Source organism: Amblyraja radiata, assembly GCF_010909765.2.
Source record: "Amblyraja radiata isolate CabotCenter1 chromosome 43 unlocalized genomic scaffold, sAmbRad1.1.pri SUPER_43_unloc_4, whole genome shotgun sequence".
In the NCBI taxonomy this organism is placed as follows: domain Eukaryota; kingdom Metazoa; phylum Chordata; class Chondrichthyes; order Rajiformes; family Rajidae; genus Amblyraja; species Amblyraja radiata.
The window spans coordinates 154,487-180,324 of NW_022630092.1; the positions used below are offsets into that span (position 1 = coordinate 154,487).

The 25,838-nt window shown below is 42.5% G+C and overlaps 1 long non-coding RNA gene across 1 annotated transcript; it reads right to left on the reverse strand.

The window, feature by feature from the left end:
- Nucleotides 1–3,834: 3,834 nt before the first annotated feature.
- LOC116969075 lies at nt 3,835–25,242 on the reverse strand. Its single transcript, XR_004410616.1, has 3 exons — nt 25,218–25,242; nt 9,426–9,430; nt 3,835–3,903 (listed from the first exon to the last, which is right to left on the reverse strand). It is a non-coding gene; the product is annotated as an uncharacterized LOC116969075 (long non-coding RNA).
- Between the last annotated feature and the right edge of the window lie 596 nt (nt 25,243–25,838).

Consider the following 25,838-nt stretch of genomic DNA (forward strand, 5'->3'; position numbering starts at 1 on the left):
ATGGCTCCAGGGTGACCAAGGCTGGGAGCTGAACATCCAGGGATATTCAATATTCAGGAAGGATAGAGAGAAAGGAAAAGGAGGTGGGGTAGCGTTGCTGATTAGAGAGGAAATTAACGCAATGGAAAGGAAGGACATTAGTTTGGAGGATGTGGAATCGGTATGGGTAGAGCTGCGAAACACTAAGGGGCAGAAAACGCTGGTGGGTGTTGTGTACAGGCCACCTAACAGTAGTAGTGAAGTTGGAGATGGTATCAAACAGGAAATTAGAAATGCGTGCGACAAAGGCAAAACAGTTATAATGGGTGACTTCAATCTACATATAGATTGGGTGAATTAAATTGGCAGGGGTGCTGAGGAAGAGGATTTCTTGGAATGTATGCGGGATAGTTATCTAAATCAACATGTAGAGGAACCAACGAGAGAGCAGGCTATTTTAGACTGGGTATTGAGTAATGAGGAAGGGTTAGTTAGCAGCCTTGTTGTACGTGCCCCCTTGGGCAAGAGTGACCATAATATGGTTGAGTTCTTCATTAGGATGGGGAGTGACATTGTTAATTCAGAAGCAATGATTCTGAACTTAAAGAAAGGTAACTTTGAGGGTATGAGACGTGAATTGGCCAAGATTGACTGGCAATTAATTCTAAAAGGGTTGACGGTGGATATGCAATGGAAGACATTTAAAGACTGCATGGATGAACTACAAAAATTGTTCATCCCAGTTTGGCAAAAGAATAAATCAGGGAAGGTAGTGCATCCGTGGATAACAACGGAAATCAGGGATAGTATCAAAGCGAAGGATGATGCGTACAAATTAGCCAGAAAAAGCAGCATACCGGAGGACTGGGAGAAATTCGGAGACCAGCAGAGGAGGACAAAGGGCTTAATTAGGAAAGGAAAAATAGATTATGAAAGAAAACTGGCAGGGAACATAAAAACTGACTGCAAAAGTTTTTATAGATATGTGAAAAGAAAGAGATTAGTTAAAACAAATGTAGGTCCCTTGCAGTCAGAAACAGGTGAGTTGATCATGGGGAACAAGGATATGGCGGACCAATTGAATAACTACTTTGGTTCCGTCTTCACTAAGGAAGACATAAATAATCTGCCGGAAATAGCAGGGGACCGTGGGTCAAAGGAGTTGGAGGAATTGAGTGAAATCCAGGTTAGCCGGGAAGTGGTGTTGGGTAAATTGAATGGATTAAAGGCCGATAAATCCCCAGGGCAGATAGGCTGCATCCTAGAGTACTTACGGAAGTAGCTCCAGAAATAGTGGATGCATTAGTAATAATCTTTAAAAACTCTTTAGATTCTGGAGTAGTTCCTGAGGATTGGCGGGTAGCAAACGTAACCGAACTTTTTAAGAAGGGAGGGAGAGAGAAAACGGGGAATTACAGACCAGTTAGTCTAACATCGGTAGTGGGGAAACTGCTAGAGTCAGTTATTAAAGATGGGATAGCAGCACATTTGGAAAGTGGTGAAATCATTGGACAAAGTCAGCATGGATTTACAAAAGTCTCACCAAGACCCTATACAACTGCAGTAGAACCTCCCTGCTCCTATACTCAAATCCATTTGCTATGAATGCTAACATACCATTCGTTTTCTTCACTGCCTGCTGCACCTGCATGCCTATTTTCAATGACTGGTGTACCATGACACCCAGGTCTCGTTGCATTTCCCCTTTTCCTAATCTGCCACCATTTAGATAACAGTCTACTTTCCTGTTCTTGCCACCAAAGTGGATAACCTCGCATTTTGTTCACATTATACTGCATCTGCCATTCATTTGCCCACTCACCCAGCCTATCCATGTCACCTTGCAGCCTCCTAGCATCCTCCTCACAGCTAACACTGCCCCCCAGCTTCGTGTCATCCGCAAACTTGGAGATGTTGCATTCAATTTCATCGTCCAAATCATTAATATATATTGTATATAGCTGGGGTCCTAGCACTGAGCCTCGCGGTACCTCACTAGTCACTGCCTGCCATTCCGAAAAGGACCCGATTACTCCTACTTTGCTTTCTGTTTGCCATCCATTCTCTACCCACCTCAATACTGAACCCCCAATACCTTGTGCTTTAAGTTTGTATACTAATCTCTTATGTGGGACCTTGTCGAAAGCCTTCTGAAAGTCAAGATATAACGCATTCACTGGTTCTCCCGTATCCACTCTACTAGTTACTTCCTCGATAAATTCTATAAAATTCGTCAGACATGATTTACCTTTCGTAAATCCATGCTGACTTTGTCCAATGATTTCACCACTTTCCAAATGTGCTGCTATCCCATCTTTAATAACTGATTCTAGCAGTTTCCCCACTACCGACGTTAGACTAACTGGTCTGTAATTCCCCGTTTTTTCTCTCCCTCCTTTTTTTTAAAGTAGGGATTACATTAGCTACCCTCCAATCCTCAGGAACTACTCCAGAATCTAAAGAGTTTTGAAAAATTATCACTAATGCATCCACTATTTCTGGGGCTACTTCGTTAAGTACTCTGGGATGCAGCCTATCTGGCCCTGGGGATTTATCGGCCTTTAATCCATTCAATTTACCTAACACCACTTCCCGGCTAACCTGGATTTCATTCAGTTCCTCCATCTCATTTAACCCCTGGTCCCTTGCTATTTCCAGCAGATTATTTATGTATTCCATAGTGAAGACAGAACCAAAGTAGTTATTCAATTGGTCTGCCATGTCCTTGTTCCCCATGATCAATTCACCTGTTACTGACTGCAAGGGACCTACATTTGTTTTAACTAATCTTTTTCTCTTCACATATCTATAAAAGCTTTTGCATACAGTTTTTATGTTCCCTGCCTGTTTTCTTTCATAATCTCTTTTCCCTTTCCTAATGAAGCCCTTTGTCCTCCTCTGCTGGACTCTGAATTTCTCCCAGTCCTTTGGTAGGCTGCTTTTTCTGGCTAATTTGTACGCTTCATCTTTTGTTTTGATAGTATCCCTGATTTCCCCTGTTATCCACCGATGCACTACCTTCCCTGATTTTTTTTTTGCCAAACTGGGATGAACAATTGTTGTAGTTCATCCAGGCAGTCATTAAATGCCTTCCATTGCATATCCACCGTCAACCCATTAAGAATCAATTGCCAGTCTATCTTGGCCAATTCACGTCTCATACCCTCAAAGTTTCCTTTCTTTAAGTTCAGGACCCTTGTTTCTGACTTAACAATGTCACTCTCCATCCTATTGGAGAACTCAACCATATTATGGTCACTCTTGCCCATGGGGCCATGCACAACAAGACTGCTAACTAACCCTTCCTCATTACTCAATACCCAAGCTAGAATAGCCTGCTCTCTCGTTGGTTCCTCTACATGTTGCTTTAGAAACCTATCCCGCATACATTCCAAGAAATCCTCTTCTTCAGCACCCTTGCCAATTTGATTCACCCAATCTATATGTAGATTGAAGTCACCCATTATAACCGTTTTACCTTTGTTGCACGCATTTCTTATTTCCTGTTTGATGCCATCCCCAACTCCACTACTACTGTTAGGTGGCCTGTACACAACTCCCACTAGAGTGTTCTGCCCCTTAGTGATTCGCAGCTCTACCCATATCGGTTCTACATCCTCCAAGCTAATGTCCTTCCTTTCTATTGCGTTAATCTGCTCTCTAACCAGCAACGCTACCCCACCTCCTTTCCCTTTCTGTCGATCCCTCCTGAATATTGAATATCCCTGGATGTTCAGCTCCCAGCCTTGGTCACCCTGGAGCCATGTCTCCGTGATCCCAACTATATCATAGTCATTAATAGCTATCTGCACAGTCAACTCATCCACCTTATTATCCTGTATGTTTCAACGAGGTCCCCTCATTCTTCTAAACACCTGCGAGTACAGGCCCAGTGCCGACAAACGCTAATCATAGGCTAACCTACTGATTCCTCGCCCCCACAGACCGCCCATGAGGCTGCAGAAATGATGGTCGGCGAAGCCAGCCTGGGCCGAATGGAACCTCGACTGCAGCGTTGAGCCTCGGTGACGGTGGGGCCTCGGCATCGGTTAGGTATCGGCAGCAGTGAAACCTCGTGTCGTTGGAGCCTCGGCAGCAGTGAAGCTTCGCGGCGATGGGGTCTCGGCGGTAGTGAAGCGTCGCGACGATAATTCCTCGGCGGTGGTGAACCATCACGGTAGCGGCGACGCCGAGCGAGTCCACCCGTGGTCGGCGGTCGATGAGTGCGTGTGGGGACCACCGTGAGGTGGGAGGGTCTTCCCCTCCCACCTCACGGACCGAAGGACCGGGCGTAGTGGGCCCACTGTGAGGGAGTGGGAGAACAATGGACATTGGGGACCCGTCGTGGGGGGACCGTTGTGTGGGAGAGAACAAAGTAGAAGCCAGTTTAATTTGTTACTTTGTCAGCGCCGTAGGTGGCCGCTATTTGCATACTTTGTGAATGCAAGCAAAGAATTTCACTGTGCCTTGTTACACGTGACAATAAATATTCCATTCTATCCCATTCCATATTGTCCTTTGTCCTCTGGACATGATCGTTATCTCCGTCCTTGCACTGTTCTCTTTGACATTACCACCAGAGTTTTTCTGCTGCAAAAGCTGAAGGCAGAAGGGGAAGAGGTATCTTGCTGCAAGTAAGAATCTGTCTTATAAAAGCTAAAGGATTAAAACAATTGCGAGAAGGAGTTAGTTGCCATTTCAGAAAAGGGTCAAGGAAAGTGCGTTCAAGTCCCGGCCCTGTTTTCACCAATCTTTCCACCACGCCGCACGAGTAGCACAACACAAACACCATTAGCTGAACAACTTCTAATCTTGTGTGTGGACTCGATAAGAAGAACTAGTTTCAGTGCTAAGTGTGGGGGCAGGACATTAGAGTGAAACAGGCGTCCGATAGGCTTAGCTGGAGATTGGTTAAAACAAATCAAAGGGAAGTCAGACTAGCGGAGCGGCCTATTGGGAGCGGCCGTGTTCAGGGAAGTGTCGTGTGGACGAAAAGTTCGTCTTGAGGCTTTGACTCAAGAGCCTTCGATGAGACGGGATGAGAAGAGAGTAGCTGACCTGCAAGACCCACAGCAAAAGCAAGTGGGAAGCTTCGCGAAGGATTGTGAGATACGTAAAGGAGACATGCAGGGTCATGCGATGTGCTGCAGCTGCATTATGTGGGAGCTGGTGGACCCCTTGGTCAATCCTGGTGACTACATCTGCAGCAAATGCTGGTTGAGTTGAGAACTAATACTGAAGATGGACGACCTGGTGACGTTGAGGGTTTGACTGCTAGTGAACCAGGCAGGAGAACATAGATGAGGACTGAATGGAGGACTGTAGGAAGGATGAGCAACCTGACCATGGCACAATGGTTCACGTGGCCATCCGACAGGGATCAAGAGCAGATGTAGATATAGCACTTAGGGTTAGAGGAATCAAGGGGTATGGGGAGAAGGCATGAACAGGGTACTATTGTGGATGTTCAGCGATGATCACATTGAATGGCGGTGATGGCTCGAAGGGCCGAATGGTCTTCTCCTGCACCTATTGTCTATGTATCTCTGTAAGGAAGAACATGTATTTGTCATTAGGGACAGTTTAGTTGGAGGTTTTGACACTGTTTTTTTGTAGCGAGGATCGAGAGTTCGCATTGCTGTGTTGCCTCCCTGGTGCCCGAGTTCAGGACATATCGTCTGACAAGCAGAGGAACGTGGAGTGGGAGGAAAAAGATCCGGTCGTTGTGGTCTATGTTGTTACCATTGACCCAGGTAGAACGGGGAAAGTAAAGAAATTTGAGCAGCTCGGTACCAAATTGAAAAGAAGAACGAAGAAGTTATTAATCTCTAGGTTGCTCCCCGAGCCGTGGCGTTGGGTTGAGAGGATTAGAATGTTGAATACGAGTTGAATACGTGCCTCAAATACGGGTACGGAAGACGTGCTTTTGAATTTTTAGGTCATTGTCATTCAGACATTGTCTGAAGAAGGGCCTCGACCCGAAACGTAATTCATTTTCTCCATAGATGCTGCCAGACCCGCTGAGTTACTCCAGCATTTTGTGTCCACCTTCAATTTACCAGCATCTGCAGTTGTTTCTTAAACTTTGGCACCAGTTTTGGGAAAGGAAGGAACTGTTCCGACGGGAGGGACTACACTGGAACCAGACTCCTGGCAAACTTGTAACCAGGGATGTAGATGGAGCTTTAATCTAAATAGGGGGGGGGGGGGCAACAAATTGGACGTGTAACGGTGGAGCTAAACGGAAAGAGAGTGCAGGAAATGTTACAGACGTTTCCCGAATTATTGGGGCGGCAAGTTCAAGAAGGGATAAGAGATAAGGGATAAGGTTAAAACCTGGACCGATATAACAAGGGAGGCGAATATCGAATTAAAGGTGTTGTATTTGAATTGCATAGTATAAGAAACAAAGTGGATGAGCTTGAGGCACAGATATAATTTGGTAGCCGTGATGTTGTGGGAATTATGGAGACGTTGCTGCAAGAGGATCGGAGCTAGGAGTTGAATGTTCAGGGTTATACGCGCATTGGAAAGACAGATAGGTGGGCAGAGGGGGTGAGATAGCTCTGTTGGTTAGGAATGATTTTCCGTCCTTTGCAAGGTGTATCATAGGATCAGAAGATGTACAGTCATTGTGGATAGAGCGGATTATAAGGGTAAACAGACCCTAATGGAGATTATTTACAGGCCACCAAACCGTAACCTGGATACAATTCCATCAGGAGATAAAATTGGCACGTGGAAAATGCTTTTTTTGTGAATGTGATCATGGGAGATTTCAAAATGCAGGTGGACTGGGACAATCAGTTTGGTATTGGACCCCAAGAAAGGGAATTTGTTGAGTATCTCCGAGATATATTCTTGGAGCAGCTTGTTGTGGAGCCCACCAGGGAAGAGAGAATTCTGGATTTAGTGTTATGCAATGAACGGGAGTTGATAAAAGAACTCAATGTATAGGAACCACGAAGAGTTGGCGACCACAATAGGATAAGTTTTAATCTGCAATTTGAGAAGGAGAAGGTGAAATCGGATGTGCTGGTATTGCAGATGAGGAAAGGCGACTACAGAGGCACGAGGGAGGAGCTGACCAAAGTTGACTTGGAAGGGAACCCAGCAGGGATGACAGTGGGACAGTAATGGAAGGAATTGTGGGGAATAATCTGGAAGATGCGGGATAGAAACATAGAAACATAGAAATATAGAAATTAGGTGCAGGAGTAGGCCATTCGGCCCTTCGAGCCTGCACCGCCATTCAATATGATCATGGCTGATCATCCAACTCAGTATCCCGTACCTGCCTTCTCTCCATACCCTCTGATCCCCTTAGCCACAAGGGCCACATCTAACTCCCTCTTAAATATAGCCAATGAACTGGCCTCGACTACCCTCTGTGGCAGAGAGTTCCAGAGATTCACCACTCTCTGTGTGAAAAAAGTTATTCTCATCTCGGTTTTAAAGGATTTCCCCCTTATCCTTAAGCTGTGACCCCTTGTCCTGGACTTCCCCAACATCGGGAGCAATCTTCCTGCATCTAGCCTGTCCAACCCCTTAAGAATTTTATAAGTTTCTATAAGATCCCCTCTCAATCTCCTAAATTCTAGAGAGTATAAACCAAGTATATCCAGTCTTTCTTCATAAGACAGTCCTGACATCCCAGGAATCAGTCTGGTGAACCTTCTCTGCACTCCCTCTAGGGAAATAATATCCTTCCTCAGATTTGGAGACCAAAACTGTACGCAATACTCCAGGTGTGGTCTCACCAAGACCCTGTACAACTGCAGTAGAACCTCCCTGCTCCTATACTCAAATCCTTTTGCTGTGAAAGCTAACATACCATTCGCTTTCTTCACTGCCTGCTGCACATGCATGCCTACTTTCAATGACTGGTGTAGCATGACACCCAGGTCTCGCTGCATCTCCCCTTTTCCTAGTCGGCCACCATTTAGATAATAGTCTGCTTCATTTAGATAATAGTCTGCTTCCTTTTCATTCCAAATAGGAAGAGAGATTCTAGGGGGAGTAAGATGCAACGGTGGCTGTCAATGGAAGTCAAAGACAGTGTGAGACTAAAAGATAAGGCGAATAGCATAGCAAAGATTCGCGCGAAGCCAGAATATTGGGAAGCTTTTAAAGAACAACAGAGGGTAACTAAAAAGGCAATACGGGGAGAAATTATGAAATACGAAAGGAAGCTAGCCAATAATATAAAAGATGATTGCACGAGTTTCTTCACTTATACAAAGAGTAAGAAAGAGGCAGGAGTGAACGTTGGACCCCTGGAGAATGTTGCAGGAGAAGTGGTAATGGGGAATAAAGTAATGGCAGAGGAGTTTAATAACTTTTTTGCTACTGTCTTCACAGTAGAAGACACCAGCAACTTGCCTGAAATTCAAGAGAGTCAGTCAGATGTTAATGGATGGCTGTTACAAAGGAGTACGTGCTTGGGATGCTGAGTGGGCTGATGGTGGATAATTCACTTGCACTGGATGTGAGGATAAATGTGAGGTTATGCACATTGGTAGCAAAAACAGGAAGGCAGATTACTATCTAAATGTCGTCAAGTTGGGAAAAGGGGAAGTACAACGGGATCTGGGGGTCATTGTGCATCAGTCTATAAAAGTAAGCATGCAGGTCCAGCAAGCAGTGAAGAAAGCGAATTGGCCTTTTTAACAAGTGGAATCGAATATAGGAGCAAAGAGGTCCTTCTGCAGTGAGACCACACCTGGGGTATTGTGTGCAGTTTTGGCCCCTTAATTTGAGGAAGGACCTTCTTCCTGTTGAAGGAGTGCAGCGTAGGTTTACAAGGTTAATTCCCGGAATGGCGGGACTGTCATATGCTGAGAGAATGGAGCAGCTGGGCATGTACACTCTGTAGTTTAGAAGGATGAGAGGGTATTCTCATTGAAACATATAAGATTGTTAAGGGTTAGGACACGCTAGGAAACGTGTTTCCGGTGTTGGGGGAGTCCAGAACCAGGGGCCACAGTTTAAGAATAAGGATTAAGCCATTTAGAATGGAGATGAGAAAACACTTTTTCTTACAGAGAGTGGTGAGTCTGTGGAATTCTCTGCCTCAATGGGCAGTGGAGGCAGGTTCTCTGGATGCTTTCAAGAGAGAGCTAGATATGGCTCTTAACATAGCGGAGTCAGGGGATATGGGGAGAAGGCAGGAACGGGGTACTGATTGTGGATGATCAGCCGTGATCACATTGAATGGCGGTGCTGGCTCGCAGGGCCTACTTCCACACCTGTTGTCTATTGTCTATTTCTAAAACAGAAGTACAGCATTATCTACCCTCAAATGTTCAGCACTTCACCCACGGTTAACGTTGATCAACAAATCTCTGCAATTTATTCTCTAACTTTCAACAGTGGCCTTAGATACATCTAATCACAGGCCCCAGATATTTACTTATCTTCATACGGTTAAGGACATCCAGCATCACCTCTACTGTAATGCAACTACACTCACACGTAGATGACAACTGAGGGTATCCTTTCACTCTCCAGTTACCTCTTTTCCTTTAATATATTTGTAAAATCGATTTGGCTTCTCTTAATTATAAATGCCACCATGCACATCATTTTGGCCATCTAATTTTGTTCTTAAGTATGCTCCTCTCACACGTGCCCCAGAAAAACTTTGATATGAGCAGCCTATACCTAACCCATTTCTCCTTTTCCCTAACAAGAGCCTCAAAATCTCTCATCGTCCTGGGTTCCTTATTTGTACTTCATTACCAAAATGCATATCTTGAAATCTCACAATCACAATTTTAAAAGTCCCCTTGCAGACATCCCTTTATCTACATACGACTTACTCTAACGACTGTCCCTATCTCATACTGACAAAGGTGGACTTCCACCATTCAATTTAGAATTTTACATTGAAGGCCAGAACGGTTGTTTTCCGCAAGGTTTCAAAGCTAATTGAATTATAGTCATTGGCCACAAGGTGCTCGTCCACCGACATCTCAGTTTCAAACGTCTGAATACTACTCTGGATTATGTCCCCCAACCAATCAGTTTAAACCCTCCTTTGCAGCATTTTCTAAACTGCCCACCAGGATGTTAGTCTCCTTCCAGTTCAGTCCAACTCTATCCCTGAAAAGATCCAAATTGTTCAAATATCTGCATCTCCGATCCTTGCAGCAACTACTCAGACGTGCATTCATTTTAACTGTACGTGCATCAACGTCACATGTACCGAAGTAATGTGAAAAGCTTGGATCCAAACAGATCAGATATACCACACACAGACAGAATCAGTTGAAACTCAAGGACAGATGGAGCAAAGGTGGAGATACAGAGTGCAGAATGGAGTTCGCAGCATTGTAGCGCAGCAGTTCCTCAGAGAACGTGCAATGTCATTGATGGGGTAGATGTAAATAGGTAAAAAGGTAAATTGGGAGAACAGGAATACATCCCTTGCTTCTGAGCGGTTCGTTCACTCATTCAATAAGAGCGTGGAAGAAGCTACCCTTGAATCTGGCGCGAGGTTATCTCCAGATAAGCAATGTAAAATTTGGATGCTTGTTACTTTGAGATAATCTGATTTTGGCCTTTCAGTTATCTGCCAAAATAGTGATCACTTGACTATACATTTCTACCACCGCAACTGGATTTGAACCAGTATTTATAAATGATTATAGAAATATAGAAACATAGACAATATGTGCAGGAGTAGGCCATTCGGCCCTTCGAGCCTGCACCGCCATTCAATATGATCATGGCTGATCAACCAACTCAATATCCAATCCCTACCTTCTCTCCATACCCCCTGATCCCTTTAGCCACAAGGGCCACATCTAACTCCCTCTTAAATATAGCCAATGAACTGGCCTCAACTTCCTTCTGTGGCAGGGAATTCCACAGATTCACCACTCAATGTGTAAAAAATGATTTTCTCATCTCGGCCCTAAAATACCTTATCCTTAAACTGTGACCCCTAGTTCTGGACTTCCCCAACATCGGAAACACGTTTCCTAGCGTGTCCTAACACTTAACAATCTTATATGTTTCAATGAGAATAATCTTCCTGCATCTAGCCTGTCCAACGCTTTAAGAATGTTGTTAGTTTCTATAAGATCCCCCCTCAATTTTCTAAATTCTAACCTGTACAAGCTGAGTCTATCCAGTCTTTCTTCATATGGAAGTCCTGCCATCCCAGGAATCAGTCTGGTGAACCTTTTCTGTACTTCCTCTATGGCAAGAATGTATTTCCTCAGATTAGGAGACCAAAACTGTACGCAATACTCCAGGTGTGGTCTCACCAAGACCCTGTACAACTGCAGTAGAACCTCCCTGCTCCTATACTCAAATCCTTTTGCTATGAATGCTAACATACCATTCGCTTTCTTCACTACCTGCTGCACCTGCATGCCTATTTTCAATGACTCGTGTACCATGACACCCAGGTGTCGTTGCATCTCCCCTTTTCCTAATCGGCCACCATTCTGATAATAGTCTACTTTCCTGTTTTTGCCACCAAAGTGGATAACCTCACATTTATCCACATTATACTGCATCTGCCATGCATTTGTTCACTCACCCAACCTATCCAAGTCACATTGCAGCCTCCAAACATCCTCCTCACAGCTAACACTGCCCCCCAGCTTTGTGTCATCCGCAAACTTGGAGATTTTGCATTCAATTCCCTCATCCAGATCATTAATATAATGTAAATAGCTGGGGTCCCAGCACTGAGCCTTGCGGTAGCCCACTAGTCACTGCCTGCCATTCTGAAAAGGACCCGTTTACTCCTACTCTTTGCTTCATGTCTGCCAGCCAGTTCTCTATCCACATCAATACTGAACACCCAATACCGTGTGCTTTAAGTTTGCATACTAATCTCTTATGTGGGACCTTGTCGAAAGCCTTCAGAAAGTCCTGATATAACACATCCATTGGTTCTCCCTTATCCACTCTACTAGTTACATCCTCGGAAAATTCAAAAAGATTCATGAGACATGATTTACCTTTCATAAATCCATGCTGACTTTGTCCAATGCATTCACCACTTTCCCAATGTACTGCAATCCCATCTTTAATAACTGACCCCCAGCATTTTCCCCACCACCGATGTTAGACTAACTGGTCTGTAACTCCCAGTTTTCTCTCTCCCTTCCTTTTTAAAAAGTGGGGTTACATTAGCTACTCTCCAGTCCTCAGGAACTAGTCCAGAATCTAAAGAGTTTTGAAAAATTATCACTAATGCATCCGCTATTTCTGCGGCTTCTTCCTTAAGCACTCTGGGATGCAACGTATCTGGCCCTGGGGATTTATCACCCTTTGATCCATTCAATTTACCTAACACCACTTCCCGGCTAACCTGGATTTCACTCAGTTCCTCCATCTCATTTAACCCCCGGTCCCTTGCTATTTCCGGCAGGTTATTTATGTCTTCCTTAGTGAAGACAGAACCAAAGTAGTTATTCAATTGGTCTGCCATGTCCTTGTTCCCCATGATCAATTCGCCTGTTTCTGACTGCAAGGGACCTACATTTGTTTTAACTAATCTTTTCCTCTTCACATATCTATAAAAACTCTTGCAGTCAGTTGTTATGTTCCCTGCCAGTTTTCTTTCATAATCTATTTACCCTTTCCTAATTAAGCCTTTTGTCCTCCTCTGCTGGACTCTGAATTTCTCCCAGTCCTCTGGTAGGCTGATTTTTCTGGCTAATTTGTACGCTTCATCTTTTGTTTTGATACCATCCCTGATTTCCTTTGTTATCCACGGATGCACTAGCTTCCCTGATTTATTATTTTGCCAAACTGGGATGAACAATTGTTGTAGTTCATCCATGCTGTCTTTAAATGCCTTCCATTGCATATCTACCGACAATCCTTTAAGAATCAATTGCCAGTCTATCTTGGCCAATTCACGTCTCATACCCTCAAAGTAACCTTTCTTGAAGTTCAGGACGCGTGTTTCTGAATTAACAATGTCACTCTCCATCCTAATGAAGAACTCAACCATATTATGGTCACTCTTGCCCAATGGGCCACGCATAACAAGACTGCTACCTAGCCCTTCCTCATTACTCAATACCCAGTCTAGAATAGCCTGCTCTCTCGTTGGTTCCTCTACATGTTGGTTTCGAATACCATCCTGCATATATTCCAAGAAATCCTCTTCCTCAGACCCCTGCCAATTTTATTCACCCAATCTATATGTAGATTGAAGTCGCCCAATATAACTGGGGTTTTTTTTTTTTTTTTTTATATTCTATTTCATTAGAAGTAAGTACAATCATATAGCACCAAAGTGCCTAATATATATTTTCATAATACATTTTATGTACAGCTTATTACTATTATTTTTTTTTGTTATAATAAAGACAACTAAGAATAAGAAAAATAAATTAGATAGTAAAGGATAGAAATACGTGAGATATATAGTGTGTGAAGAAGAAGAAAAAAGAAGAATGAATGAAGAAAGTTGAAGAGAAGAAAATAGGAAAAAGAGAATAAGACATAACGAAAAGAAGTAAGGAGATCATTGTTTATAATCTTGACCATCCCTCGTCCAGTCCTGAAACAGTTAGCTTTTACAATTGTGTTGTGCCTTATGATTCCAAAATGACGACAAACGGAAACCAACTCGTTATGAATTGGTCTGATTTATCCATTAGGAGGAAGCGCATTTCCTCAAGATGTGCGTTGTCCAACATGCTTGCAATCCACATTTTAAGCATTGGTATTGATGTATTTTTCCAAAATTTAAGTATTAATTTTTTTGCTATTATTAAACCTTAATTTAAAAATAAATTTTGAGATGAGTTCAATTTATTCCCATCTTCCATTAATCCAAATATAATCATTTCAGTTTTAGGTTCCATTCTTATCTTAAATAATTTTGTAAATATTTCAAAAATATCACTCCAAAATCTATAAAGTTTTATGCAGGAAACAAAAGAGTGTGTTATAGTTGCGTTTTGGGATAAACATGTTTCATAAATGGGGGATATATTTGGATAAAATGTGTTCAATCTTGTTTTTGAATAATATAACCTATGTAAAATTTGAAATTGAATTAGATTATGTCATACATTAATCGAACAATTGTGAATATATATCAAGTACTTTTCACATGTAACCTTCGTAATTTCTATCATTAATTCCCATTCCCACTCTCTCTACGTACCCCTGTCGATGGTAGGTCTATATTTAAAATACTATTATATAAATATGATATTAATTTTTGTGAGTCAGCTTGAATATTCATTGCTTCTTCCAATATTTCAGGAATTATTTTTTGATATCTTTGTATGTATTTTTTCATGAAATCGCAAATCTGAAGATATTTAAAATATTGGTTGTTTTTCAATTTAAATTGTAATTGTAATTGTTGGAATGATAGTAGATTTCCCATTTCATACATATCCCCGATCCTTCTAATTCCGAGACATTTCCATTACTTATATGTTTTATCAATAAGAGATATTTTAAATAAAGGGTTATTCGCTATTGGCATTAACAATAATAAATTTATTAATTTTAAAGATAATTTTATTTGTTTCCAAATTCTTATTGTATCATGTATAATTGGGTTCTTCTTATATATTGTGTTGTTCAGTTTTTTCGGGGAGAAGAGGATCGTTCCTATATTACAAGGAAAACAATCCTCTTTCTCCATTTGTATCCATTCTGTCTGTTGGGTAGAATTATCCAGCATCTTTTGGTTTACATAAGTGTTTTTTTTTTAATTCTATGTGATCTATAGTCCCAAATAAATTTAGTAATACTAATTTTTTTTTAAAGTATTTTGGTATATATACAGGTATAGACTGAAATAGGGATAGTAATTGTGGTAGGACGATCATTTTATAGCATTTATTCTGCCTAATAATGATAAAGGAAGTGTTTCCAAAAATTTAATCAGCATATTAAGTTTATTTAATAAAGGTATAAAATTAGCGTTGAATAATGCTTTATATTTTCTAGTAATTTGAATACCCAAGTATTTAAATTTTTCTGTTGCGATTTTAAAGGGGAACTTCAGTAAGTGTGTAGGTTCTTGGGGTTTTAATGCCATGATTTCACTTTTATTCCAGTTTATTCTATATCCAGAAAAAGACCCGAATTCCTCCATTAAATGTAATCAATTTGGTATGCTCGTTTGTGACTTTGTAATATATAAAAGTATATCGTCTGCATATAATGAAAATTTATTCTTTGAATCCCTAGTATTATAGCCCTGAATATTCGGATAAATTCTTATACTTTCAGCCAGAGGTTCTATCATAAGGGCAAATAGCAGGGGTGATAATGCACATCCCTGCCTATTACCCTCTGATAGTTGAATTTTTTGAGATAACATGTTGTTAGTTAAAATCCTTGCCACCGGTTTATCATACAATAATTTTACCCATGTTGTAAAATGCTCTCCCATATTAAATTTTTGCAGTACTTTATATAATTATTGCCACTCTCCCTGATCAAATGCTTTCTCTGCGTCCAAAGAAATAATTGATATATCTTCTTCCTCTACTTTATGTGAGTACATTATATTAAACAGACGTCTCAAATTATTAAATTAGTATCTTTTGGGTATAAACCCCGTTTGATCAGGGTTTATCAATTTACTAATATATTTGTTTAATCTTCTTGCTAAAGTCTTTGCTAAGATTTTCTGGTCTGTATTTAAAAGTGATATAGCTCTGTATGAGCCCGGATCTTCTAAATCTTTATCATGTTTTGGAATAAGCGCTATAGTTGATTCTGCTAGTGTTTCAGGTAGTTTGTTTTCTTTAAAAACATGGGAGTATAAATTAATTAAATAAGGGGTCGTTATCTCATGGAACCTTTTTATAAAATGCATTACGAAAACCATCTGGTGTCTTACCATTTTTCAACGATGTTATTGTTTCACCTATTTCTTTGATTGTAATTTGAGCTCCAAGTTCCTCTTGTTCCAAAAGGTCCAGTTTTGGAAGATTACAATTATCTAATTTTTTTATAATTTTACTATCTTCTATTTTAATTTTAGATATGTATACATTTTGGTAAAATTGAGCAATTCTATTATTAATATCTTTAGGTAGTATTAGTCATTCACCTTTCTCTGATTTAATTTTAGTTAAAGAATTTTCCTTTTCTTGTTTTTCAATTGGCGAGCTAAAAGCTTATGTGGTTTGTCACCAAACTCAAAATGTACCTGTTTTGTAATTTGGAATAGTCTTATTACTCTTGCCGATAAAATTCGATTAATTTTAAATTTCAGTAATATTAACTTATTGTGTTTATCTGTCGTGGAGTCTTTAGCATTATCTAACTCTAACTGTCTGATTTCTTGTTCTAACAACATTTGTTCTGTCTTATTCTTTTTATTTTGAAAACATTGATATGAAATTATAATTCCTCTAATAAATGATTCGTTTTACACACTGTATTTCTCAACACGTTCTGAAGTTACTTGGCACTTTAGTATTGTGTGTGTGTATGTGTGTGTGTGTGAGAATATGTGTGTGTGTGTGCGTGTGTGCGTGTGTGTGCGTGTGTGTGTGTGTGTGTGTGTGTGTGTGTGTGTGTGTGTGTGTGTGTGTGTGTGTGTGTGTGTGTGTGTGTGTGTGTGTGTGTGTGTGTGTGTGTGTGTGTGTGTGTGTGTGTGCCCTTATGGTAACAACCATATCAATGAGTGTGTGTGTGTGTGTGTGTGTGTGTGTGTGTGTGTGTGTGTGTGTGTGTGTGTGTGTGTGTGTGTGTGTGTGTGTGTGTGTGTGTGTGTGGGTGTGTGTGTGTGTGTGTGTGTGTGTGTGTGTGTGTGTGTGTGTGTGTGTGTGTGTGTGTGTGTGTGTGTGTGTGTGTGTGTGTGTGTGTGTGTGTGGGTGTGGGTGGGTGGGTGGGTGGGTGGGTGTGTGTGTGTGGGTGGGTGGGTGGGTGGGTGCGTGTGTGAGTCTGTGTGAGGTGGAGGGTGTGAGTGATCAACAAATAGTACAAATAATATAGTATTTTGTGGTTCAGAGCTTATTTGTTATGTTTAATAGCCTGATGGCTGTCAGGAAGAAGCTGTCCCTCAATGTAGATGTTACAGTTTTCAGTTTACAAGTCAGTCGTGACTCCAGAAGTCGGGCATCAGTCAGTTCACAAGCCGTGAGAGTCTTTCAGTCCAAAGGCCACGAGTTAATCCCAAAGCAGAGTCCAGAGGTCATGAGGAAGTCGCTCACCGCCCCCCCCCCCGCCCCATCCGCCACTGACATCCCCCACCTCAAGACGCTGCCCTCCGCCTGGCTATAGGACGCACCCCCTACTGAAGCCGCTCACATCCACTGCATGAGGACCCCCCCCCCTTCTCATCAGCTCACGAGAGCCCCCGCCTGAAGCTGTCCCCCTCCCTTGGCTGCACGACGTTTACCACCCTCCACCCCACCCTGGCAGCCCCCCACCTCAAAAAATGATTTGCACAAATTCTTCAGTGTTCATTAACAACTGAAATTATCTTTAGGCTGCTGTTCGACATCATGTGAGGAAAAGCTAGAGGTCAAGGTGATGTGGTTATTGCTGTAGCATCCTCTGGGATAGCAGCTCCATTAATGCCTGGTGGAAGAACTACACATTCTCGATTCAAGATACCCATCCAGGTGGCCGAGGATACATTCTGCAACAGCGAGAAGAACTCTAAGACGGCACATTTCATTAGGCAAGTGAAAGGCAATGTTTGGGATGAATGTGCAATTATTAGGAGAGAAAGCTTTGAAGCGGTGGTCAGAACTCTTCAAGATGTCTTCAGCTACACTAAGCCTTTTGGTTGAAAGATAAATGGAAATGGCAAAGTTTTCCGGAACGATGAAACATCAACCAAGAATGTTGTCATTAAGTGTGTGCTTCGTTGAATGATGACTTCTGAGATAAATTCTCAGATTTTCTTTCTTAAAATTTGACTGCTGACTTTCTCTATTTTAAAATTGTCTCTTTTTATCAACAGGAAATAGTCATCAAGAGGCAGTGAGCAGCAGAACACAACTAGAGACACAACAAGAAAGAACTTAATGATTCTGATCGTTAACATTTAAATTGTCTTATATTTCAAGTCATTCACATTTTAAACTTTAATAAATCCTTTTTGCACTTTTGGTGCCTGTGTGTTCTTCATCACAATAGGAACCTGATAGGCAGGAATGGCTGCTCTGTGGGAGAGCCACTAAGAGTGCATGGGGGGACGTTGTGGGAAGATGCACTGGATGTGTGGGGGGGAGGGGAATGGAAAAGAGCTGAGTGGGGGTGGGGGTGAAGGTCGGTGAGGTGACTGACTGAACTGCCAGCGTACCAGGCATGAGTGACTGCACTGCCAGCCCACGAGCCGCGAGTTAGTGAACTGCCAGCCCACCAGCCGTAATGACTGAACTTCCAGCCCAATAATCCATTCAGTCCACCCTCTCACCCTTCTCTCTCACACCTGTCACCTGTTTTAAGCAGAATGTCTGGCAGTTTCTCAGCTGCCAGCTTGGCAAGTCCGAGAGAGTGTACTGCCACACCTCAGTGACTGAGCTGCCAGTCCAATAATCTATTCGTCCCACAATGTCTATACTAGCTCTCTGGAAACCATTACCTTCGGCCCACAACACCCATACTAGCGCAACGGAACCCCCCCTCTTCCCCCCATTGGCCAGCAATATTGGAATAGGTGGAGAGGTAGTTTATTGCGTTGGGTGACCAGCCCTCCCGTGTGATGCTGGGACCCAACGGGTCCCACATAGTCTAGTCTCAGTCCTAAATGGCATACCCCTTATTCAAAAGCTCGGAACACTGGTTCTGGGATTTTCCTGCATCTAGCCTGTCCAATCCCTTAAAAAATGTATATATTTCTATCAGACCCCACTCACCTTTCTGAATTCCAGTGTATTCAAGCCCAGTCGATCCATTATTTCATCATATGTCATAAATCTGAAGATTTCATTAGAGGAAAGAAAGAAATGGCAAACGAAAGATAAAAAGTGCGTTATTTGAAGAGAAAGTTAGTTAGAAAGCAGTCAGTCACTGAAGAATTTTAGGAAACCCGCGTCACTATCTGCGGCCGGAAATACATGACATATAACAAAAACATAAAAATTGAAGAAAAAACCCGGAAAATTACACATGGGAAACTATAGATTTTGGATTTGCCTCATCCGCTTTCTTCCTCCAGTCTATTTTTTAACGCAAATACATTGATTTGTGTTATGTCTAATATACTCTGAAATATAACTTTTAAATGTTCAATCTTAATGTGACGAAATTGACATTTAAATACTTTTCTTTCAAATATATTTTTGTCATTTCTACATCAAAATAAAGGAATGTTAGGTGAACAAGTTGGGTGAAATAGGTTAATGTTCTAAAAACTTACTACAACCCTCGGTAACATTTCACATCCGCAGAAAAACACAATAGTACAAGAGTAAGACCAAATTAGTACAAGATTTCCAACAAAACCTCAGTGACAGAACAGCACTCGAGCTGAATTCTTTCCTACCAACCGACAAAATTGTATGCCTTCAATAGACGTCTTCCATAATGAAATGTCTCATTGGAAGTCTGTTGATCTACAGAGAACATCAAGCAGGTGTCAAGGAGTTGATTACTGAAAATGGTCTTCTTCGTTGAAAGAAGCTGACACTTGCAAAGCAGATGAAGGCCTTTACCATTGCAATGGATAACTCGCACCCCATTCAATTACCAGGAACACCAAAGATGGAAAGGAAAACGTAATAGATTTTCTCGATCAATGCAAATGTGTCACTCATTTTTTTTGGGAGGCAGCTTTCTTGGCTCCGCGGACAATCTCTATGATTTACGATAATCTCATTTCGTCTGTAATTTATATCCTAGGAATTCCCAAGAGGATATTGTGGTTGCAAAACTATCTCGGGGGGGGGGGGGTAGATGGAGTGAATGCACTTTGTTTTTGTCTTGCAGGATACGGGAATCACAAGTCTGTGAAGGAAAGAACTGCAGATGCTGGTTTGAATCGAAGGACGACTCAAAATGCTGGAGTAACTCAGCGGGACAGGCCGGGCTTTAATCAAATACCTGGGCAGGCTTCGCCTTTATTGTTTGGGGAGCAGGAGGATGTCGGTTGATCTTATAGAGGTGGATAATATACACGAGGGCAATAAATAGGAAGAATGCACAGAAACCTTTACCCCATGAAAATTGGGGTATTGTGTATGGTGAAAGAGGAGATATTTAACAGGCACATTATGGTCAAAGAGTGAGCAGGGTACATGGAACGAGCCGCGAGAGGAAGTGGTTAAGGCGGATAAAATAACAACATTTTAAAGAGATTCGGACAGACATGTGGATATGAGATGCTTTGAGACATATGGGCCAAACGTGAGTAAAGGGAACTGACATATGGGGAGCCCCATAATGGGGCATTATGTTCTCCTTAAGACCGCGTCAGTTCCCTCTGATCGCTTTCTTCCCGCATCCCAAGTATCTGCGGATTTGGAGGTTTATTGTCCTCTGATAATTGACAATGTGTAAGGTGTGGGTGCGATTGTCAGATAACATGTACGGGTGATCAACGGTCCCTGAGGACAGTGGCCGAATGGTCAATGCACATTCTGACTCTTTCATACATTACAACTGATTATTCCAGATTATTCCTGATTTTCTTCCTCAGGACGCGAGGAAAGAGTGTGGTTACCGAGCCCAAAACAGGAGTAGGACTCGCCAGTAAGTGAGGGTATTCACACGTGCACGTAACGTTGAAGCTTAAGTAAATGTTAGTAAGAATGAGAAAAACACATCTAAACAGGTTTACGCGAAGCAGCTATGCGATTGAGTGGGATACGCCTTCAGTGAAAAGTAAGAGAGGGGATCATACTCTGGAGTTTAGAAGGATGAGAGGGATCTTTTTGAAACATGTAAGATTCTTAAGGGCTTGGACACGCAAGAGGCAGGAAACATGTTCCGGATGTTCGGGGTGGGGGGGGGGGGCAGAACCAGGGGCCACAGTTTAAAAATAAGGGGTAAGCCATTTAGAATGGAGACGATGAGACACTTTTTCACGCTGCGAGTTTCAAGTGTGTGGAATTATCTGCCTCAGTGGGAGCCGGTTCTCTAGATACTTTCAAGGGAGAGCTAGATGGGGCTCTTAAAGATAGCGGAGTCAGGGGATAATGGAGGAAGGCCGAAGCGAGGTACTGATTGTGGATGATCAGCAATGATTACATTGAATGGACTTGCTCGCTGGAAGTGCCGAATGGCCTATTCCTGCGCCTATTGTCTATTGTTGGTCTCCTGTAACGATGATCTGCCTCCATATGAGGGAAAGCAAAACTGTTCAACGTGTCATGGAACAGGAGGTCAAGTGTGACTGGGGTTTTCCTGAATTGTTGTTTCCCAGGCCGGAGAAAGGCGATTCGTTGTATTCCCCATGGATACATGTTGCGAACATTGCGTGTCTTAATCTATTTAATAATAGGGAACAAGGTTGTAAGCATTGATTTTAAAATTTACAAAGCCATTGGTAATTTTGGCAGCCACTTAGGAGCGGCAGACGCGCTTTCGATGAAATGTGTATAAACAACGTGATGAATACTATTTATTTACAATTGTTGCACTTCATCAATACAGGCATAGAGCTTTTTCGGTAGCAAAGTATATTGACTTTTTTCTCAAACAATGCTCCAGCATAAGTTAGAATATAATCGGAGAAGCATAACATAATATAGCCTGGGAACATGCCTGTCGTCGCAACATATCAATGGAGAACAAGTTGTCCCATCTAATCCAGACTCATTATACGCGTTTGCCCGTAGTCCTCCACTCACCAGTGCGATATCCTTTAGTCATCTTCCAATTGTTCAACGTCCTCCCATTTACCATTTATTGGGCCATTCAACTAAGCGTCGCTCTATAATATTTACAAACGCCATCTCCCAAATCCTGCAAGTCCCCTCAAATGTCTCCCATTTTCTATTTTTCGGGTCCTTCGCTAATTTCCTCCATTCTTTCCTTACAAATGCCGACTCTAGTAACTGTCTAGCGCATGTCACAATGTGGCGGTAGCGTCCACTATGTTTACCATTTCCCTTCGAAATCTATAGAAGTGTGGTTCTCCTCCACTTGTTGCTGCAAGTCCCAGTGCTATCGATATCTGCTGTGATCTGTAGATGTTCCGAAGTATGATGACATTGCAACCACATAATACAATCAGTAATTACTGACGTTAATTGATCACGTGTTACCTCGTCAAGCCGTCGGGAAGCGACGTGTTGGTCAATTTCCAGTGTCAAGTTCTGGAAAGGAGGTATGGAGGAACATGTTTTACAAATGGGTGGCAGGGAGGGGCTGCAAAGCTGGTTGCGGAAGATACAATGGTGACATTTAAGAAATTTTGTGGATAGACACACATAATTGTATAGGAAATTGAGAGATATATGTTATGCGCAGGAAGGCAGGTAGGATTTTCCATCGGCATCATGTCCGGCTTTGACATGATGAGGCGAATAGCCTGTTCCTAGTTGCGATGTTCTATGTTCAACGTTAATTCTGGAATCTGCATGCGGATGTATTCATCTATTCCGAACCATACCTAATTGAATGATGGTGATGATCGGATATTTCAATGCGCTCTTAAGCTGCTCTCTGAACATCGTCTGAGTTACTGCATAAATAAACGTGTTTGTGCAACAACTTAAGGTCAACAACATGAACGATATTTGTTGAAATATGAACGTGGAGTCAGTATCGTGCTCGGGATCTATTTGAGCAATGACGTAATGGAAGAAATATATGACGTAAGCCAACCATAAAAGAATGAAGTTGCCGGATAGCGCAAAGAGCAAAATGACCGACTTCCTTCTATTCTCCATTTCCGGGTCACTGGACTTTTCTTCCGTTCTGTGACCCCTCAGTCTCTTACGGATTTTATTGGATACTAAAATGTGTCTCACCGTCAGGACATTGAGCAACAGGATCAACGCGAATGGTAAGAGTGGGCTTAACACTTTATCCAGACAGTCGTATGCCACCCATCCGGGCTCCGTGAAATAACCGGATTTCCTCAGACACCCCCACGGGACACCGTCCACTAACTTCTCAGCTTCCAACGTAAAGTACACGGGAGCATTTTTACAACAAAATAAAATACAGACGGTAGCCAGCACGGCAGCTGCGACTTTCCCGGTGCAATATTTCGCTTTCCACTTATTGCAGCAAATGGCAATAAAGCGATCGAATGAGAAAGCGACCGTGAACCAAACAGAACAGTCCGTAATGAAGAAGAAAAGTCCGGCAATTACACCGCATACCGGGGTTACCTCTAGGATGGAGCCCGGGATATAATAAAAAATGATCCTCCATACGATTACTGTGATGATAATGGACCACAGATCCGCGGCTGCCATGGCGACCAGGTATCGCGTCGTGCAGACGGAGAGGCCACATTTACCCCGCGACAGGATCATAATCGCCATGACGTTCACTGTTTTTAAAAAAAAGATTAATTTGATAGTTAGATAATCCTGAAATAAATTCTGCTTTTGTAAGTACCGATTACATCGCTCGAAATTCGCTCTTCTTTCCATACCCGATACCACCAACACCAATAGGTAAGGCACGGTAGCGCTGCGGTAGAATGGCTGCCTTGCAGCCGCAGAGATCCGGGTTCGACCCTGACTACCGGTGCTGTCTGTACGGAGTCTGTACGTTCTCCCCCTGACCTATGTGGGTTTTTTGCCGTGTGCTCAGGTTTACGCCCACACTCTCAAGACGTACAGGTATCTCGGTTAATTGGTTTGGTAAAGTGTCCTAGTGTATGTAGGATAGTGTTAATGTGCGGGGATCGTTAGTCGGCGCGGACTTTGCGAGCCCAGGCGCCTGTTTCCATGCCCTATCTATAAACGAATCTAAAGTAAATTGAATGGAAACATGGTCGGCGGTCAATCTGATCCATTCCAACCATCGATCTCCAATTCACAGTAAAACATTGTTGTCCAATTTTACATCACCTATCTGTCCCATCGAGGCAATTTACGGGAGCAAACTAACCTGCAAACCCGCAGGACTTTATGACGTGGAAAGCGGAGCATCTGGGTTAATCCCACACGGCCACATGGAGAAGGTGAAAACTCTGCACAGTTGGCGACCGAGGTCAGCTTCGAACCTGGGCTGTGAGCGCTCTGATGCAGATAATCTCTCATCTGCGCCAGTGTGCTGCCCAAATTGTCAATTTAAATCTAGTAATCTGACTGGCAGTTACAATGTACCCCGTATTACAATAGTAATAAGCGCAATCCTATACTCAGTACATCGGACATTGGTAAACCAAGTCCCAAACACCGAGACAAGCGTTATTTGGAAATCCGGCACATAAGGAGTTCTGGAATGAAATTTCTGCTATTTGAAATCAAATCTAAAAGTTGGGTAATGTTGGAAACACTCATGGGTTAGCCAGCGTCCGTCCAGGGGGAATCAAAATTCACAAGGCCGAGAGATGTATAGGATTAAAGGCCAACTGCAGGGAATATCTAACCTACAATGGCATCTGAAGGCCGGCATGTACAAGGTGGGCCAAGGTGCCCATTCGCTGCTGTTCAGCTCTGAGTCGATAATATTTCGACGGATCTGGACAGGGCAACAATGGTCACAGAAACAGTCATGAAGTTCAGTGCCGGATTTAAGAATTTTATTTTCAGACTTTTTTTTCCCAGACGACGGTCTCGGCTATTGGCCGAAATAACACACAAGGTGAGAAAAGAAAATTGAATATAGAATAAATGCAGCAGGACGGAATGGACTTTTCCCGTCTCCGCCTGTCCCCAATCTCTCGGTCCCTTCTCAAACCCATAACGTTCTTGCAATATAATGTCAACGGCGTGCATAAATGTGGAATAAGGAACATTGAAAGAGAGGCACCAAAATATCTGTGCCAAACACAATACCAAGCAAAACTCACCTCATATGACTGCATATGGTCCATAGACGTCCATTGCATAAACATCTTTCCCCTCTAACAGTCTTGTTTGTGGCAACAGCAACCGGCCTCCACTGCCACCCCTGCCATTCAACCAGTGATCCCCGCACATTACCCCTGTCCTACACGCACTGGGGACAATTTGCACTTATACCACGTCAATTAACCTACAACCTGTACGTCTTTACAGTATGGCAGGAAACCGAAGATTTCGGACAGAACTCAAGCGGTCACTCTGAGAATGTACAAACTCCACACCCGTAGTCTGGATAGAAACCCGGCTCCCCGGCGCTGCATCTCTACCGCTGCGCCCCTGCAGTATTTCTTATATAACCATATAACCATATAACAATTACAGCACGGAAACAGGCCATCTCGGCCCTACAAGTCCGTGCCGAACAAATATTTTCCCCTAGTCCCATCCACCTGCACTCAGACCATAACCCTCGATTCCTTTCCCATCCATATACCTATCCAATTTATTTTTAAATGATAAAATCGAACCTGCCTCCACCACTTCCACTGGAAGCTCATTCCACACAGCTACCACTCTCTGAGTAAAGAAGTTCCCCCTCATGTTACCTCTAAACTTCTCTCCCTTAATTCTGGTCATGTCCTCTTTGTTTGGATCTTCCCTACTCTCAATGGGAAAAGCTTGTCCACGTCAACTCTGTCTATCCCTCTCATCATTTAAAGACCTCTATCAAGTCCCCCCTTAACCTTCTGCGCTCCAGAGAATAAAGACCTAACTTATTCAACCTTTCTCTGTAACTTAGTTGCTGAAACCCAGGCAACATTCTAGTAAATCTCTTCTGCATTCTCTCTATTTTTTTGACATGCTTCCTATAATTGGGCGACCAAAATTGTACACCATACTCCAGAATTGGTCTCACCAATGCCTTGTACAATTTTAACATTACATCTTCTGAAATATTGTATTACGAGACTGTAAACG